At 42.7% G+C, this 19,396-nt stretch overlaps 1 protein-coding gene across 5 annotated transcripts in view; it reads right to left on the reverse strand.

Moving 5' to 3' along the window:
• Positions 1 to 19,396, reverse strand: part of DENND1B (DENN domain containing 1B) — a 537,680-nt gene that overhangs the window by 346,986 nt on the left and 171,298 nt on the right. The window lies entirely within an intron of this gene.

The following is a 19,396-nucleotide window of genomic DNA, read 5'->3' on the forward strand; positions in this document are numbered from 1 at the left end:
CTTCTGGTCGGTGAATCTTATCCTATATAATAATTCTCACCTCCAACAGGATGTGCTTGGGACCGTGCCTGCCGGAAGTGGTCTGCTAGGCAGGCACGCACTGACCTCAGTGACAGACAATTTGGCAAAGCAAAACAATCTGAGTGCTTGCCATTAGGACACAGGGTTGATAGGACAGTTTTAAAAGACTGAAGGAACCGAAAGTGTTAAATGGGGGGGGGGGGGGGGGGAGTTCTGAACGACTGAAAGACATCAACATTTGGGAAAGGAAAACAATCTCAATGCTGGCCATTAGCACACAGGGTACATAGAACAGTTTTAAAAGACTGAAGGAACCAAAAGTGTTCATTGTGGGGGGGAAGTTCTGAATGAATGAAAGAAATGAAAATTTACGAGAGGAACACAATCTGAATGCCGGGCATTTGTACACAGCGTAGATAGGACACTTTTTTAAAAAAATGAAGGACGTGAAAGTATTACATCTTGAGGAGGAAAGCGGTGGGGTATCCGGATACTGGGCATTAGGGCCACGGGGGTACATAGACTTTTGAAAGCCTTAAGGAACCCAAAGTGTGGGAAGGAGGAGGAAAAGGAGGGGAGGGAACGGGGTGAGGGGCATTAGGAACAGGGGAGGGGGCCCTGTCACACACACTCATTCTCACACACACACTGTCACACAGACAGTCTCACTCTGTCACACACCCGAACATTCACTCTGGCTCTCTCTCTCTCAAACATACACACTCCCAGGAAAACCTTGCTAGCGCCCGTTTCATTCGTTCCAGAAACGGGCCTTTTTTACTAGTTAAATATAAAGTAGAAATAGAAAAGGTACAGAGACGGGCAACTAAAATGAATAAAGTCGATGGAACGACACTCATATGGGGAAAGACTAGAGAGGATAGGGATCTTCAATTTGGAGAAGAGACAGTTGAGGAGAGATATGATAAAGGTCAATAAAATCATGAGTAGAGTAGAACAGGTAAAGATAAATCACAATTGCAGTTCTTTCTGGAAGGGAAAGGTGTCCCTCCTGACTGACTTTAAATACCAGCTCTTAACTGTTATAGAACCTTTAGATATGTTACTGGGCAAATATAGTCCTTATATCTTCCTCAGTTAAGAATGATAACTTCTGAATGCTTCTCCTTATTGGCTCTTCCATGATGTTGGCTATCATAGACTTTCTCTTTCTTTTTCCTTTATAGCAATTGATATTTACATGATTCAGAAAATTATTATACTTTCCCATCAAAGTTATATTTTCCTTGATGTGAATTGTGAAAATATAAAAATAAATGAAAAAAGGCCACAAGTATGCTATAAACAATAAGCATGCAAAGTATTGCCATGTTGAAAGTGTGGCAGTAAACCACGGCTCATTGAAAAATATCACCCTTCCTGTCACAGCCTAAGCAGTGATTGGCCCAAACACTTACAGGAAGGGTGACATTTAAAAAAATAAAAGTCTGGTAGCTCTATATCACCCTTCCTGTCACAGCCTAAGCAGTGATTGGCCCAAACACTTACAGGAAGAGTGACATTTAAAAAAATAAAAGTCTGGTAGCTCTATATCACAAGAGCATTGGACCCTATACTGGGACAAAGCCCTAAGAGTATCTCTGTCTGCATCACTTACTCAAACCTTATTTTTTGTAGCCCACAGGGCCATCTGGACTCCATAGAAGCTATTCAAAATCGCACATCTTTCATCTCTAAACTGTTTGCATTGTATTTCTCAAACAGTTACGCTATCCCACATGCTATATAAATGCCACAGGATCAAGAGATTCTGGGTCTGTAATTCAAAACATTTGTAAGCTGCAAGAACTCTTCGCCCTGGCTACAATAATGTGGTCTAGTGTTGCTCTGAGTACCAATGTTCATAAACTGTCTGCAAATTGTTGAATATTCTTCTTGCCTTAGCTATTAAGGTCATACTGACTCACTGGAAAGATGCTAATCAAATTTGTATTCAAGTCTGGTGGCACCTAGTATCCCTCACTACGAAACAAAGTAGCTGGTGCAAGAAGATACTATAAATCCAAGAACTTTACCTGTTTCTTGCAGTTATTAGAAGAGTTTAACCTGGTTTACGGTTGATACTTTACTGGTTCACACTGCCAGTGATGCTATCCTATAATCTCTGTAGTTAGATCTGACTACTCCTTGCTTTATATAGTTCTTTGGATTTCTGTTGTATTTGTTTTTACACTATTGTAAATTTCAATGTGTTTGCACTTACAGATGCTGTATTCTTTTGGTTCTTATTAATAAAAAGATTGAACTTAAAAAAATAAAATGTCACCAGCAGTCTGCATTGGCCCCAATCTCTCTCCCTCCAACTCAACCCGACCCAACAACACTGCTCCTAATTTTTTTTTTTTTTTCTAGTCATCTAGGGGCCCCTTCCCTCACCCAACCTGACAACACTGCCCCTAAATTACAAAAAAAAATTTTTTTTTTGAAATCTAGTGTCCCCCCTCCCCTCCCAACCTGACCCCCTGGTTCCAATATTAGAAAAAAGAAATCCTGGTGTCTAGCAGCAAGCCCCCTCGCCCAAGCTCCCCAGATGTGTGCTTCACATGAAGCAGGAGCAATGCCCACTCACTCTTGCCTCTGGTGCTACCACCTAGAAAAATGGTGGAACCCAGAACTGTGTGGTACATTTTGGGATGTACCAGACGGATTCAGTCTGCCATATAAGGAAAAAACTTTCAATATAGCGGTGCCCGAGGTAGACATGGACAGACATAACTCCTGCCTCTTTTGATGTTCATGTTTAGAGGGGTTAAGGGAATTGGAGAGGGGTCAGGGTGGTAGACACCAGGGATTATTTTTTTAATCAGGGCCAAGGTATTAGGTTGAGGCGAGGGAGGGGCCACTAGATTACAATGTTGGGGGCAGGGGAAGGTCGAAGGGAGGGGGCCAGTTAGACTACTGGGGATTTTTAGATATGTTAAGGGAGGGCAGGAAGGGACTGGATCGATTTCAGGCTGGGACGGAGGATCCATTAAGACTACCAGAGAATAATGTAGAATGCATGTAGAATGCTACTGGGGTAAGGGTTTCGGTTTCGGAGTTCCATTTAACCTTTCTACACTACATCAGTAGGCTTCTTTAGATATCAGCGTACAAGTTATAAGCATCTTTGCATTGCTACAGATTAGCTAATAGCCTGTTTTCCATGCATTTCAATATGCTGTGCACCGATGTCTGCTGCATGAGTTAATTTGATTACTAAACCCATTTCAGCATTGTACAGCCCACAACAACTGCTTGCTATCCACTCACTGCAACCCATAGTAGATTTATGCATTGGTCCCCTAGTTAAGAAAAAAGGAGACTTCCATTGGAACAGTTGTTTGAAAAATCTTTTGGATCATATTATCAATTAAGTGCCAAAAAAATCTGAATTTCAGGACACTACCACTATATATGGTTGAACGTACTCAGACCTCCACAGTGTCTCCAACATAGAAGACAGCTAGTCTTATCCCAATTATAAGCCTTTCACTGGAGCATAATATAATCGGTACAATAATTTAAAATGTGCATCAGCAAAAGACAGAACAAGAGAATAGGCATACTGCCACACAAATATGTAAAAGGAACTCGTCTTGTGGGCCTATCAAGTCCCTCTCATAAAATATAACCAATTTTCCAAAACTCGAGGATGGTTGCCAGAGCTTTATGAAAATGATATATTAATCTCTTACTATCCACATTCTTACAAATCAGTTTTTCAAACTTGCAGGGAGGATGGGTGATGGCAGATTTAATGGTAGGAGCAAGCATGAAATGTCAAAGCTGGAAATACTGAAAAAAGAAAACATGCATCCCAGCAAAGTAAGGAAGTCAGCTCCGATTCTAAATATTCCATCTTCACAAAATTTTGAGAGAGAGATAAATCTTTTCAGTTTAGCTGCCAAGTTGATTGTATATATGGAAGTGTTCCTAACACTTACAAATATTCAAGCATTAACCAGGGTATATGGGGACAAAATCAAGGATATATTGGCCAATTTGCAGACCTTCGCCAACAATGAAAAACTTTAGCGAGAAAAGGGTGGTCAAAAGAGAAAAGGGGATCTCGTCAAATAAGTTATAAAATCTAGTGGCTATATAAATTGGCTTTTTAGGTATACCTAATGCATACGTACTGCAGAGGTCAGCTGCTGAGTTAAGGATTTAAGTTCAGCACCCCAATAATACCACAGTATATTAGGCACATCCAGACCGCCTTCCTGCTTAGGCAAAATCAGCTGTTGAAATATTCTGACCTTCTTACCCTGCCAGATCAATCATGTTTCTTTAACACCTGGTTTAAAAAAAAGTGGAATGGGGATATAATAAAAAAAACAGGTAGAATCAGCATAATAATATTACTAATTCTGCACACAACAAAGAAGAACAGGAACCCCACAAACCGTGAAGAACGATGAACACAGTAGGGATGATGAAAGGAAGGAAGGAGAGACCTGGGTCTTGAAAATGTTTATTGTACACTGGAGTGAAGATTTTCAAAGGTCAGATTTAATAGGTGTTCTTTACTTTGATTTATATTTTTTAATACACTTTTTTAGCACACACATTTTCTAATGTAAGTTTTTACTATCCTTTCCTTAACCTGTTATAGGTGACACCACCTTCTTTTAAATATTCTTAGACCTCTACACATTAAAGTTTTGCTTAGATGTGCTTCTATAGTATGGTACTTGTCACATTTTTATTTTTAGTATGATGTCATTTCATATTTCATTTATATTGCTTTGTGGTCCTTCTATACATATGTCCAATTTCAACAGTCTGAACTTTCAAAATAAGCCCAACATCTTAATCAATCTGAGAAGGGAGTTTTTTTTTTCTTTTTATAACACGACCTCAGCAGCGACACTTTTCACACTAGGTCAGAGTCTAGTGATTCACTGATATTGTCATTGGTCAGTATCAAACTTTAATAATTCTTACAAATATCAAAAAGTATCCCTGTCGCAGCTTAATTCTAATGGAAAAATTCCAATCAATTTCCAAATGTAAGCCCTCAGGGAACTTAGTATTTAAAAAATATATCCAACGCTGTTCTTTCATATTCAATAGCTTCTCTGCATCCCCTACCTTGCACCCAAATTCAATTTTATCAATAATGCACCATCTAATGTCTGAAACCAAGTATCCTTTAGACAACCAATGACTTACCAATGGGCACTCATCACTTTAATGGGGTGGTATATGCTATCGTATGCGTCTGTGATTTAATCTATTTAGGTAGATCCAGTAGAGCTATCAAGATCAGTCTTAATGAGTATAGATCTGGTTTAAATTGTAGAGTCACATGTAATATTAGTATGTGATATCAAAGATTTACTGTAAATCTTACAAAATCAAACTGAAATTTCAACAGTGCTGCTGCATCACTGACAACTACCACATTTCTTATGTTCAGGCATCCCAAATGTATTTGCATAATCTAGTCTTTTATAAAATAGAATAGATTTACCCCTTTGGTAATCTACCAAGGGACGATCATTGAAACAACTATACAAAGATAATACTTCCCAATGTCTAAACAATAAGGCTACTACTGCATTAACATGAAGTATATAAGGAAAAACTGCCTACAATATTAAAGCGAGTTAAAGAATCTTCATAACTTAATAAGGCTTCCCTCTGAGCAAATTTAGCTCTATAACAGGCATTCTTAATAGCAGCCCTCTTGTAACCCTGGTCCTGAAATCAAAGAAAAAGGTCAGCAGCATGATTCAAACTCATCTTCTGCAGAACATATCCTACGTATATGAAAAATTATAGGTAAATTCTGCCGCAAATGATAAGGATGAAAACTAGTACCTGTAGTCAAACCCAATCTATGCAAACATCCAAAAAAAAATCTATCCTATTTTTATCATGTCATTGTTAATTGTAAGTGTGTGTGGGGGGGGGGGGGGGGTTAAGGATTGATCCACACCAAAAAAAATCTTTTAGCTCTTGTTCTGAAGCAGTCCACAAAAAGGAGATATCAAGAAATCTTTTCCAACATGATTTTTTTGGAACCACAGAGATAGATAAATATGTCTTTCCTCAAAAGTCACATGAAACAAAGTGGCCACAGAAGGAGCCAAAGACGCCCCCATAGCTACACCTTGTTTTTGCTCAAAAAATGTACCACAGAACCAAAAATAGTTCCTAGTAATAACTAAACATGCGTAGATCTCGTTTGAATTGTAAAGTGATGATTGCCCCGTTGGTAAGTCATTGGTTGTCTAAAGGGCACTTGGTTTCAGACATTAGATGGCGTATTATTGATAAAATTGAATTGGGGTGGGAGGGGAGGGGATGCAGAGAAGCTATTGAATATGAGAGAACAGCGTTGGATATATTTTTAAAATACTAAGTTCCCTGAGGGGTTAAATTTAGAAATTGATTGGTGGTCATTAGTATAACTTTCAGTGTTCGACTAGTTGGAATTGGGGCTTCTTTGATGACGTGGCTTTTAGTCGGCATCGTGACTTAAGGCACCATTTTGAAAATTCTCCATTACAGTTAAGCTGAGGCTCAGTGAGGTAAGATCATTTAGGCAGTACTTCTCAGAGGAGGAGTCTTATGGTATTCCCATAAGATCCCTCCCCTCCACAAGAAAGGATAAAGTCTACACTCGAGAGTCTTTTTGTCCCATCTTTTGTTAAGGAAATGGCATGCACACATCCTAAGTTCCTATGTAAGATAGGGTCAGAGTTCCATCTGAATTAGTCCACTGTCATGCCAGCATTCTTTCCCCGATCTCACCCTCATCCTGGCGAGAACGCACTGTGCACCTTGGACTGCAAGTGAGCATTGGCCTTTTACTTGGAGCAGACTAGGCCCCACAGACAGTCCCACCCAGCCTTTTGGTTTTTTTTTTTAATCCTAAAAGGATTTTTTTGGGGAGGGGGGGGACGGGTCGCCATTGGGAAATGCACAACCTCTAATTAGCTGGCAGATTACATTTCTTTCACTTATGCCTAGGCTGTGCAAACCCTTGAGGGTCATGTCAGGGCTCACAATGTTGGCTGCATCGGTAGCTTATTTGCAGTGAGCCTCCATAGAAGAAATTTGCAAGGCTGCAGCATTGTCTTCAGTCCACACATTCACATCTCATTACTGCTATCAGCAGGATACCCAACACAACAGTCGGTTTGGACAGACAGTTCTGCAGAATTTGTTTGGGGTCTAGAATACTGTTGATCCTCAACTGAGTCCCAAGAGCGCTCCTCATCGATGTCTGCCTTGAAATGCCTCATGGGAGGGCAGAGACCGAGCCTGCCTCGACAAAGATGAACCATGTCCACGAGAGGGGCGTTGAAGAGTCAGTTTTAGTCTTGACTCCAGCGAAGCTTTCTTCACCAACGTCGATGGAGTGCTGACAAGAATGGCAATCAATGTCAAGGCCACATGTGGCACCGGCATCGGAGACCTTAGCGCAGACTGATAGTCATGCAGGGCAGCAGCCAGAGGCATGGCAGGCTCAAACACCTTAGATGCTGATGCACTCTGTTGTATAAGCCCTGCCAAAAGCTTAGGGAGCAAGGCCCAGATGTGCTCATTGAGGGCCAACATTGGGAATGGCTGGGGCGTTGGTGTCGAGACAGACTGCTGAGTTTGTGGGGTCAAAGCGGATCGATGATGATGCTTCTTTTGATGCCTTGTATTGATGCTCCTCGGTGCCAATGAGGATGACGTTGAATCCTCATATTGCCTCAGGGGTCAGGTCCAATGCTGACCGATCACATGGACCCTGCACAGCAGCTGGCATTGAGATAGGGGGGGGGGACCCATCCGATGCATGGTCACTCCCCGTGTCTAAGGGTCTCACAGCCATACGAACTAAATCACCCGATGCAACTCCCTATGAAGACAACGACGTCAAAGCTTTGGACCAGGCTCAAAACATTTTCGCTTTTTGAGCATCTCTGGCCAAATGGGTTATTTTCTTCATGCAAAGACACAGAACACAGTTAGAAGGGGTATATGCTCAGGCCCCAAACACTGGAGACATCAAGAATGGGTGTCTTTGCCAGAGACTGCACTGGCTACAGCACTTAAAGCCACTGGGAACCTTTGATGACATGGAAGGAAAAACAGCCATTGCTAAATCAAAAGACTCAACAGTGCCAAAAAAGGGGTGAAGAACCAGAGAAAAAGCCCCGATTGGGGCTCAGGCTTAAGTGTGGCCTACTGAGAAAGTAAAAAACAATAAAACTTAAAATATGGAAAAATTAAGCTAAACCAAAAGGGGAAGAAAAGAAAAAAAACACGCCAAACAAGGTACAAGATAACAAGAAAAAAAAAAGAAGAGGCACCAAAAGAAAGCTCTGTGAATACCAAACCGGCAGCTGTGAGGAGCGGAGAAAAAAAGAAAAAAAAACAGGTCCTCTCCTTAACGCAGAAAAAAAAACAGAACTATTGATCCCATGTTCTCATGGTGGGTGGGAAGGCACTCATGACTCGCGAGCCAAAGAGCTTCGTAAAGCTTGTTACAAGCTCTGGATGGAGCAAAGCGGACCATGTTATCCCCATGTGAGAATTATAGGCCTGCTTGTCCTCTGAGAATGCCCTTTTCCCCATTTCTACAGAGGTATTTAATGCTTCACTTACCGAGAGTTGTTGATCCCCATGACTTTCATTCACCTTATTCGTCCTCTGCCAAGAAAGACTATGATGATAAAGATATCACTATAGGAAGGATGATCTTTGCAGACATTTTCAAAGCTTCATTGAGGTAATTCATCAACATTTTCTCTAGAGTAGCCAATGGGAACCTTGGAAAACTGAACAACAACTTCTGCCTACTCCCTTGATAATCCAAAGCATCTATCTTTCTATGGGTCACTAGATAGTCTTTTACCAATGCAGCAGAATATTTCCAGATATCTAACACCTGGCACCCAAAACTGTCTACTTTAGCAGCCTGAGTGGTGAATCTTTGTTGCAGTAACTGAATTTGAGACTTAACTCAGTAATTACTCCCCCCCCCCCACCCCTCCAAGACATGATACAAACCTTTGGCCACCCAGAGTCTCAAACATCAATATCAAAGTTCCCCGACTTCTTCCTACCTCTTCCATGCTCTGAACTCCTCATATAAGAAAAGGCTTTGATTTTCTTTCCAAATAGTTGGACCATCTCCAAATATTCTGATGACATCAAGTATACTGTGGGACCATTGATTGGACCGTCTAAAGTCAGTGCCTGGGCTCTTCCACTAGTCAGAATATTCAGCAACACAAAGTTTCCATAACCAAAGCATTGAGCTATGCCTCTGGCAGTGTCACACCAAGACATATTGCAGGATTGTGCACCTTGTGGCTCAGTGAAGCTTTTGATTCATCTGTAACCAAGGCTCCCAGTTCATCCCTGCTTTGTGAAGTTCCACTTTCTATAACTCAATGAAGAAAGCCTTCAAGTAAACTGAATAGAAGCAGGCATGCTGACAGGCTCTGGGGAATACATTCATACCTTCTCCTTTATCTTGTCTGCATAGGGAAGCGATCATTATAAAGACACAAAAATGCTGTGAAACTCTTATTGGCACCACCTTGGATTTCCACAGTAGAGTGAAGTGGTATATTCCAGCTAGGTCACTGCAATTGTAAAGGTTGCTTGCTACAAATGCTGTGAGATTCTGCTACCAACCTACAGTGGCTCAGTTTCTGGAAGAGCCTCATCTGGGTGAACCTCTGATCTCCAGCAAGCAGCTGGCTGTAGGCTTCACTCAGTAGCCTGCTCAATGCTTGCCATCTTGTTCCTGTCTAGGCTCTGTGTATACCTAGTCTAGGCTAGACCTCTTTACCAGAGCTTGGTATGCACTTTGCTGTGTTGCCTTGTGCTTTCACTGCATCCTGTTTCTTCTCTACTGAAGCATTCTTGACTTAGTACTAACTTCCAGCTTTGCATCCATTTAGAGCCTTCTTAGTGAGTTCTTGTGTGCTGAAATTCTCATACATTCATAATGCATTTTCCAACTTACCATCAAACTGAAATCCTGATGTTTGATCAATATGTGATGAATAAAGGTGGGCTAAGTGCTGACATAACTCACTTCAAAAGGGTTATATAACTGAACAGTGACAAAACATATGATTTAGCCCTGCCAACCCCACTTTTACATTTAGGAAAGTCATCTACTGTCTTTATCTTGGCCTGATAAGCCCTATGTGGTCAACGAAAGAGATAGGCCCTGAACAAAATTTGATAATATAATTCCCAGAAACACATTTTGTGTAATGTCCTTTCCTGTGAATATACATTTCTTCAGGCAGTCTCCTGACATCTCAGGATTCAAATTTACAGCCTAGAGATTGGCCAAAGCCTCATAATTATATGATGGCTCCTTACTGTGCAGATATATATGATAGCTGGTGATTATTTCATATAAATTAAATATTACTAGAGTCTGGTAAGCATTATTAGCATGCTGTACTATAACACAGTTCTTCCCAAACTTTTCAAGCCCAAGGAACACTTACATTCCCAAACATATTGTGAAGCACACCATAAGTACATAAGTATTGCCATACTGGGAAAGACCAAAGGTCCATCAAGCCCAGCATCCTGTTTCCAACAGAGGCCAATCCAGGTCACAAATACCTGGCAAGATCCCCAAAAAGTACAAAACATTTTATACTGCTTATCCCAGAAATAGTGGATTTTCCCCAAGTCCATTTAATAATGGTTTATGGACTTTTCCTTTAGGAAGCCTTCCAAACCTTTGTTTAAACTCTGTCAAGCTAACTGCCTTTACCACATCCTCTGGCAACGAATTACAGAGTTTAATTACACATTGAATTAAGAAAAATCTACAATTCATTTTAAATTTACTACATTGTAGCTTTATCACATGCCCCCTAGTCCTAGTATTTTTGGAAAGCGCAAACAGACACTTCACATCTACCCGTTCAACTCCACTCATTATTTTATAGACCTCAAAGGGAAGTCATCCCATCCCCTTTATTATTTTCGTCGCCCTTCTCTGCACCTTTTCTAATTCCACTATATCTTTTTTGAGATGCGGCGACCAGAATTGAAAACAATATTCGAGGTGCGGTCTCACCATGGAGCGATACAAAGAAATTATAACATCCTCATTTTTGTTTTCCATTCATTTACTAATACTACCTAACATTCTATTTACTTTCTTAGCCGCAGAAGGTTTCAACATATCATCGACGACACCTAGATCCCTTTCTTGGTCCATGACTCCTAACGTGGAACCTTGCATGACTACTACTACTACTACTATTTAGCATTTCTATAGTGCTACAAGGCATACGCAGCGCTGCACAAACATAGAAGAAAGACAGTCCCTGCTCAAAGAGCTTACAATCTAATGACGTAGCTATAATTCGGGTTCCTCTTTCCCACATGCATCACTTTGCATTTGCTCACATTAAACGTCATCTGCCATTTAGACGCCCAGTCTCCCAGTCTCGTAAGGTCCTCTTGTAATTTTTCACAATCCTCCCGCAATTTAACGACTTGAATAACTTTGTGTCATCAGCAAATTTAATTACCTCACTAGTTACTCCCATCTCTAGGTCATTTATAAATATGTTAAAAAGCAGCGGTCCCAGCACAGACCCCTGGGGAACCCCACTAACTAACCTTCTCCATTGAGAATACTGACCATTTAACCCTATATGCTCTATTTTCTATCTTTTACCAGTTTTTAATCCACAATAGAACACTACCTCCTATCCCATGACTCTCCAATTTCCTCTGAAGTCTTTCATGAGGTACGTTGTCAAACGCCTTCTGAAAATCCAGAAACACAATATCAACTGGCTCACCTTTATCCACATGTTTGATCACCCCTTCAAAGAAATGCAGTAGATTGGTGAGGCAAGATTTCCCTTCACTAAATCCATGTTGACTTTGTCTCATTAATCCATGCTTTTGAATATGCTCTGTAATTTTGTGTCATGTCCCCTACCTCAACACAAGCGGCATCCTCGGACTGCGCAGGGTCCCGTCGACACGCACACTTGACTGGCACAGCCCTGAACCATGTGTGTGCAGTTCTTCTCTGGCTGCAGGCTCCTTGATTGCTTTGCTTCCATACACCTGGCTCTGCTCTCTCTCTCTGCCTGGCTTACAGGCTCCTTGATTGCTTTGCTTCCACCCACCTGGATCTGCTCTTCCTCTGTCTGGCTTCCCTTGCTTCTCTCCTATTGGACTTCTGGTTCCTCCTTCCCCTGCTCTTGTCCTATGGCTGTGCCCCTTCTCCCTGCTGATGTCAGACGCAAGCACTTTATCAGCTGAGCACTCCCTAGACTCCTTGCTTCGGCTTCTACTTTGGTAGGTGTTACTTGCTCAGTAGTGTGCTTCTCCTCTACTTTGTTCTTCATTGCTGACTTAGCCTGTACTTGGATTACTCTCGTGTCTGCTGCCTGCCTACTGACTCTGCCTGTACCTGGATTACTCTTGTGTCTGCTGCCTGCCTCCTGACCTTGCCTGTACCTGGATCACTCTCTTGCCTGCTGTCTGTCTGGCCATCACGTTCATCACCCCGCTTCCTGCTCCATCTCATAAGCCCTGCAGGCCACCTGAACCTAGGGGCTCAACCTCTGGGGAATGGCGGTCAGCGCAGCGGTGAAACCCGGTATTGTCCGGCCGCCAAGCAGAACCTGGTCCGAGTACCGGGCTCGGCAGCGCTCTGCTTGGTAGAAGAACTCACAGGTCTGACATTTTGTTCTTAATAATAGTCTCTACCATTTTGCCCAGCATCGACATCAGACTCACCGGTCTATAATTTCCCAGATCTCCTCTGGAACCTTTTTTAAAAATCGGCGTTACATTGGTCACCCTCCAATCTTCCAGTACCATGCTCGATTTTAAGGATAAATCACATATTACTAATAGCTCCGCAAGCTCATTTTTCAGTTCTATCAGTACTCTGGGATGAATACCATCCGGTCCAGGAGATTTGCTGCTCTTCAGCTTGTAGAACTGCCCCATTACATCCTCCAGGTTTACAGAGAATTCATTAAGTTTCTCCGACTCGTCAGCTTCGAATACCATTTCCGGAACCGGTATCCCACACAAATCTTCCTCGGTGAAGACCGAAACAAAGAATTCATTTAATCTCTCTGCTGCGGCTTTGTCTTCCCTGATCGCCCCTTTTACTCCTCGGTCATCTAGAGGTCCAACCGATTCTTTTGCCGGCTTCCTGCTTTTAATATACCTAAAAAATTTACTATGTGTTTTTGCCTCCAACGCAATCTTTTTTCGAAGTCCCTCTTAGCCTTCCTTATCAGCGCTTTGCATTTGACTTGACATTCCTTATGCTGTTTCTTATTATTTTCAGTCAGTTCCTTCTTCCATTTTCTGAAGGAATGTTGTTTAGCTCTAATAGCTTCTTTCACCTCATTTTTTAACCACGCTGGCTGTCATTTGGTCTTCCGTCCTCCTTTTTTAATACGCGGAATATATTTGGCCTGGGCTTCCAGGATGGTGTTTTTGAACAGTATTCACACCCGATGTAAATTTTTGACCCTCGCAGTCGCTCCTCTACGTTTTTTTTTTCACCATTCTTCTCATTTTATCATAGTCTTCTTTTTTAAAGTTAAATGCTAACATATTTGATTTCCTATGTATACTTACTTCAAAGCTAATATCAAATCTGATCATATTATGATCACTGTTATCAAGCGGCCCCAGCACCATTACCTCCTGCACCAGATCATGCGGTCCACTAAGGACTAGGTCTAGAATTGTACCTTCTCTCGTCGGTTCCTGTACCAGTTGCTCCATAAAGCTGTCCTTGATCTCATCAGGGAATTTTACCTCCCTAGCGTGCCCTGTTACATTTACCCAGTCAATATCGGGGTAATTGAAATCACCCATTATTATTGTGTTGCCCAGTTTGTTTGCGTCCCTAATTTCCTTTAACATTTCTGCATCCGTCTGTTCATCCTGGCCAGGCGGATGGTAGTACACTCCTATCACTATCCTTTTCCCTTTTACACATGGAATTTCAATCTACAGTGATTCCAAGAAGTGTTTTGTTTCCTGCAGAATTTTGAATCTATTTGATTCAAGGCTCTCGTTAACATACAATGCTACCCCTCCACCAATTCGATCCACCCTGTCACTACGATATAATTTGTACCCTGGTATGACAGTGTCCCACTGGTTATCCTCCTTCCACCAGGTCTCAGAAATGCCTACTATATCTAATTTTTCATTTAGTGTAATATATTCTCTCTCTCCCATCTTATTTCTTAGGCTCCTGGCCTTCGCATATAGACATTTCAAACTATGTTTGTTGTTCCTATTTACATCGTGCTTAGTACTTGACACTATTAATTTGCAATCTTTTGTCTGATTTTTATTTAAGGACACCTGATCTACTACGGTCTCTTTTGCAACCTCACTATCAGGATACCCTATCTTCCATGTTTTGGTGATATCTTTGAAAGATCCCTTATCCAGAACCATGCGCTTTTGAGCGACTGTCGGCCTTCCCTCCGTTTCTAGTTTAAAAGCTGCTCTATCTCCTTTTTAAATGCTGACGCCAGTAGCCTGGTCCCACCCTGGTTAAGGTGGAGCCCATCCTTTCGGAATAGGCTCCCCCTTCCAGAGAATGTTGCCCAGTTCCTAACAAATCTAAAACCCTCCTCCCTGTACCATCGTCTCATCCATGCATTGAGACTCCAGAGCTCTGCCTGTCTCTTGGGCCCTACGCGTGGAACAGGTAGCATTTCAGAAAATGCTACCCTAGAGGATCTGGATTTGAGCTTTCTACCTAAAAGCCTAAATTTGGCTTCCAGAACCTCTCTCCCACATTTTCCTATGTCACTGGTACCCACATGTACGAAGACAGCCGACTCCTCCCCAGCACTATCTAAAATCCTATCTAGGTGACGCGTGAGGTCCGTCACCTTCGCAACAGGCAGGCAAGTCACCAGGTGATCCTCACGTCCACCAGCCACCCAGCTATCTATATGCCTAATGATCGAATCACCAACTACAACAGCTGTCCTAACCTTTCCCTCCCGGGCAGCTCTTGGAGACATATCCTCGGTGCGAGACGATAGTACATCCCCTGGTGGGAAGGTCCTGGCTACAGGAGTACTTCCTACTTCACCAGGGTGATACTCTCCTTCTGGGAGACCTCCCTCCTCCAAGGTAGCACAGGGGCTACCAGACTGGAGGTGGGACTTCTCTACAACATCCCAGTAGGTCTTCTCTATGTACCTCTCTGTCTCCCTCAGCTCCATCAAGTCTGCTACTCTAGCCTCAAGAGAACGGACACGTTCTATGAGAGCTTTGAGCTCTTTGTATTGGGCACACACATATGAAATCTCATCAACTGAGAGATAATCATACATGTGACACGCAATGCAAAAGACTGGATAGCACCCCTCTCGCTGCTGGACTGCTGTCTCCCATCTTAATGTTTTTGAGTTTTTCAATAATTTAAAACTTGCTACAGTATTAAGGATATCACTACTACTACTACTACTATTTAGCATTTCTATAGTGCTACAAGGCGTACGCAGCGCTGCACAAACATAGAAGAAAGACAGTCCCTGCTCAAAGAGCTTACAATCTAATAGACAACAAATAAAGTAAGCAAAAAATCAATTAATGTGTACAGGAAGGAGGAGAGGAGGGTAGGTGGAGGCGAGTGGTTACAAGTGGTTACGAGTCAAAAGCAATGTTAAAGAGGTGGGCTTTCAGTCTAGATTTAAAGGTGGTCAAGAATGGGGCAAGACGTAGGGGCTCAGGAAGTTTATTCCAGGCGTAGGGTGCAGCGAGACAGAAGGCGCGAAGTCTGGAGTTGGCAGTAGTGGAGAAGGGAACAGATAAGAAGGATTTATCCATGGAGCGGAGTGCACGGGAAGGGGTGTAGGGAAGAACGAGTGTGGAGAGATACTGGGGAGCAGCAGAGTGAGTACATTTATAGGTTAGTAGAAGAAGTTTGAACAGGATGCGAAAACGGATAGGAAGCCAGTGCCTTTTAGTTTATATAGTATATTGTATGATTTATTTAGTGTTTCCTTCTTAGTTCCTTCTTAGAAGGTAATGAAATGTATTTAAAACTCTGTAAGAGCACTCCTTGCTTGTTACCCTAATTACAATAACTGACTATAAATGAAGAGTTGTCCTAGGTGTGGGCAGGTGGGAAGACTAAACTAGATCCTGCAATGCCTGCTAGATTCTGTTAATGCTGTGGTACAAAGTTTTAAAACTAAGTGGAAAAGACTACGGAGATTAGTTGATAAAATTTGCTTTTTATATTTTTATTTTGCCTAACACTAACCTACAATTCCTCCTTTAAACCCCAATTTAAGTTCCCAAAGCACAAAGCAAAATAGCGTTCACTTACCAGAGAAATGTCCTCTTCTCTTGTAACTTCTCAGAAAGAAAGTTCAGTGGGACCTTTCCTCTTTATATAGTTTTGAATCTAAGGGGTCTTTTTTAAACAGGCTCTTTGAAGCTGACTCAGCAAACTATGTAAGTAATCTACTTCCCCACACCTTAATTAACACTTAATTGAGGTTGATGGATGAGCTACCACTCCAGCAGCCAAGGAACATAAAATAACTGCCTTTTAGAACAGGAGTTTTTAGCTGTTTAGTTTCTACCTCTAGAAAAAGTTTCAGTTTAAAACTATGGGGAAAATGCCTATTTCTAGAGAAAATTTCAGTTTAAAACTATGGGAAAGGGGTTTGTACATTATAAGCCTTATTTTCGAAAGTGATGGGCACCCAGATTTCGACCCAAATCGGGAGATAGGTGCCCATCTCGCAAAGGTGCCCAAATCGGTATAATCGAAAGCCGGGCGTCTTCAACTGCACTCCGTCGCGGGAACGAACAAAGTTGATGGGGGCGTATCGGAGGCATGGTGAAGGCGGGACTGTGGTGTGTTTATCGGCCGAGGAGAGATGGGCGCCTTCAGCCAATAATCGAAAAAAGAAAGGCGTTTTTAGCACAAATTTAGGTCACTTTTTTGGACCCTTTTTTTTTCCACGAACTCCCAAAAAAGTGCCCTAAATGACCAGATGACCACCGGAGGGAATCGGGGATGACCATCCCTGACTCCTCCAGTGGTCACTAACCCCCTCCCACCAAAAAAAAAACCCAATTTTAACAACTTTGTTTTCCAGCCTGTATGCCAGCCTCAAATGCCATACCCAGCTCCATCACAGCAGTATGCAGGTCCCTGGAGCAGTTGTTAGTAGGTGCAGTGGACGTCAGCCAGGTGGACCCAGGCCTATCCCCCCCTACCTATTACACTTGTGGTGGTAAATGGGAGCCCTCCAAACTGCCCCCAAAACCCACTCTACCCACATGTAGGTGCCCCCCTTCAGCCATAAGGGCCATGGCAATGGTGTAGAGTTGTGGGCAGTGGGTTTTGGGGGGGGGGGGTTGAGGGGCTCAGTACCCAAAGGAAGGGAGCTATGGACTTGGGAGGTATTTGACTTTTTTTTTTAATTGTTACAAGTGCCCCCTAGGGTGCCCCGGTTGGTGTCCTGGCATGTGAGGGGGACCACTGCACTACGAATCCTGGCCCCTCCCATGACCAAATGCCTTAAATTTGTTCGTTTTTGAGCTGGGCGCCTTCGGTTTCCATTATCGCTGAAAAATGAAACCGCCCAGCTCAAATCCGCACAACTCCAATGCATTTGCCAGGCACAAAACGTATTATTGAAAAAAAAGATGGGCGGCCATTTTTTTCGAAAATACGGTCGCTCCCACCCCTTCACGTACCTGTTCTCCGACAGACGCCCATGGAGATGGTCGTTCGCGTTCGATTATGCCCCTCTATGGCAACTAGCTAATGATGCTTGCTTTTCTCTCTCTCTCTTTTATTCCCCCCTTAATACTAAACTAGGTCCTGCTTGCTTTTCCCTCTCTCTCTCTCTTTTTATTCCCCCTTAATACTAAACTAGATCCTGCAGTGCCTGCTAGATTCTGTTAATGCTGTGGTACAGAGTTTTTAAAACTAAGTGGAAAAGACTATGGAGATTAGTTGATAAAATTTGCTTTTTATATTTTTATTTTGCCTAACACTAACCTACAATTCCTCCTTTAAACCCCAAAGCACAAAGCAAAATAGCGTTCACTTACCAGAGAAATGTCCTCTTCTCTCAGAACTTCTGCAGAATAGGAAATGTGGGAGCGTACTTTGCTTGTATGGCCAAAATTTTAAAAAAATGTAAGCACTGGAAGCCCAATCAGAGGCTGAAAGTACTCAAAGGAAGTGGCTCAGGACAAAGACGAAGAGGAGTTACCGCATGCAGTGTATGTGCTGTACAAAGAAAAGCTCTGTTACCCATGCCCTCCATACTATCTGTTATATGTTTATTTGATTTTTGAGATTTATTAACCGTATTTATCAAGAGATTCACTCAAGGTACTAATTACCAACAACAAAGATTCATACAGTTGCTAGAAAAGAGAGGCATGTTTGACCACACTTGCTACTCTTGGGGAAATTCTACACAAAAAAATAAATAAAATTCTGTACACAATATTTTGGCCATGATTTGTAATTTCTTTTGCACAGAATACCATAAGGCCTGACTCCTCCTTCAGGCCTGAAATCCCCCACCCACCTTTTCCATCTTCAGGCTCCACCCTCACTAGCTTTCTCTCTCAGTCCAACTGCAGTTCTGTCTCCTCACCACCCCTTTACCCTGCGAACTTCCAGCAAGACCCTTAATTCTTTGTCTGCAAGGTATCCCCCTCCCCTTGCACATAGCCCAAAATATCCTCCTTTCTTACCCCTTCCATGCACATACTCAAATCTCTCCCACTTTCTCCCCTTGGTTCATACTTCTATCATGCCTTTTCTCTCCTTGCCTGCACACACAACCCCCCCCCCCCCCCCATATCTCCTTTCTTTCCAGGCAAATGCCCCACCTCACCTTCCTCCTACTGCCCCCCACCCCACGGCACACCCTCAAGATAGCCACATCCCCAGGTTTGCTGTGGCCCTATCCCCATGGCACATAATCAATCTTGCAAATCACCACACCTATCCTCATCCCCACCCTCGAGTAACTCCCCTTACCCCCATGCTTGTTATGCCCCACCCAACATGATATGCCCCAAAGCATGCTCTTCCCTTCAAGCCTCCTTCAGAAATCCTCCTCATTGCATTCCACCTACTCCACAAAACCTTCCCTGTGGCATCCCCCCCCCCCCCCCTCAGCATGCTCCAGAAGTCCTCCCCAATCTCTCTTCTTTCCCTGCCCTGATTATGCTGCAAGAGGAGGTGGTGCACATAGGGCCATATCCCCTTCCTCTCTGCTATCCTAGACAGATTGCTCATTTGAATCACAAGAATGTAGGGAATTAAGTGCAAATTCTGCACTGTGCAATTGTAAAGAATTCCCCCCAGGAACAG

The sequence above is a fragment of the Microcaecilia unicolor genome, chromosome 6 (genome assembly GCF_901765095.1).
Source record: "Microcaecilia unicolor chromosome 6, aMicUni1.1, whole genome shotgun sequence".
NCBI classification, from domain to species: domain Eukaryota; kingdom Metazoa; phylum Chordata; class Amphibia; order Gymnophiona; family Siphonopidae; genus Microcaecilia; species Microcaecilia unicolor.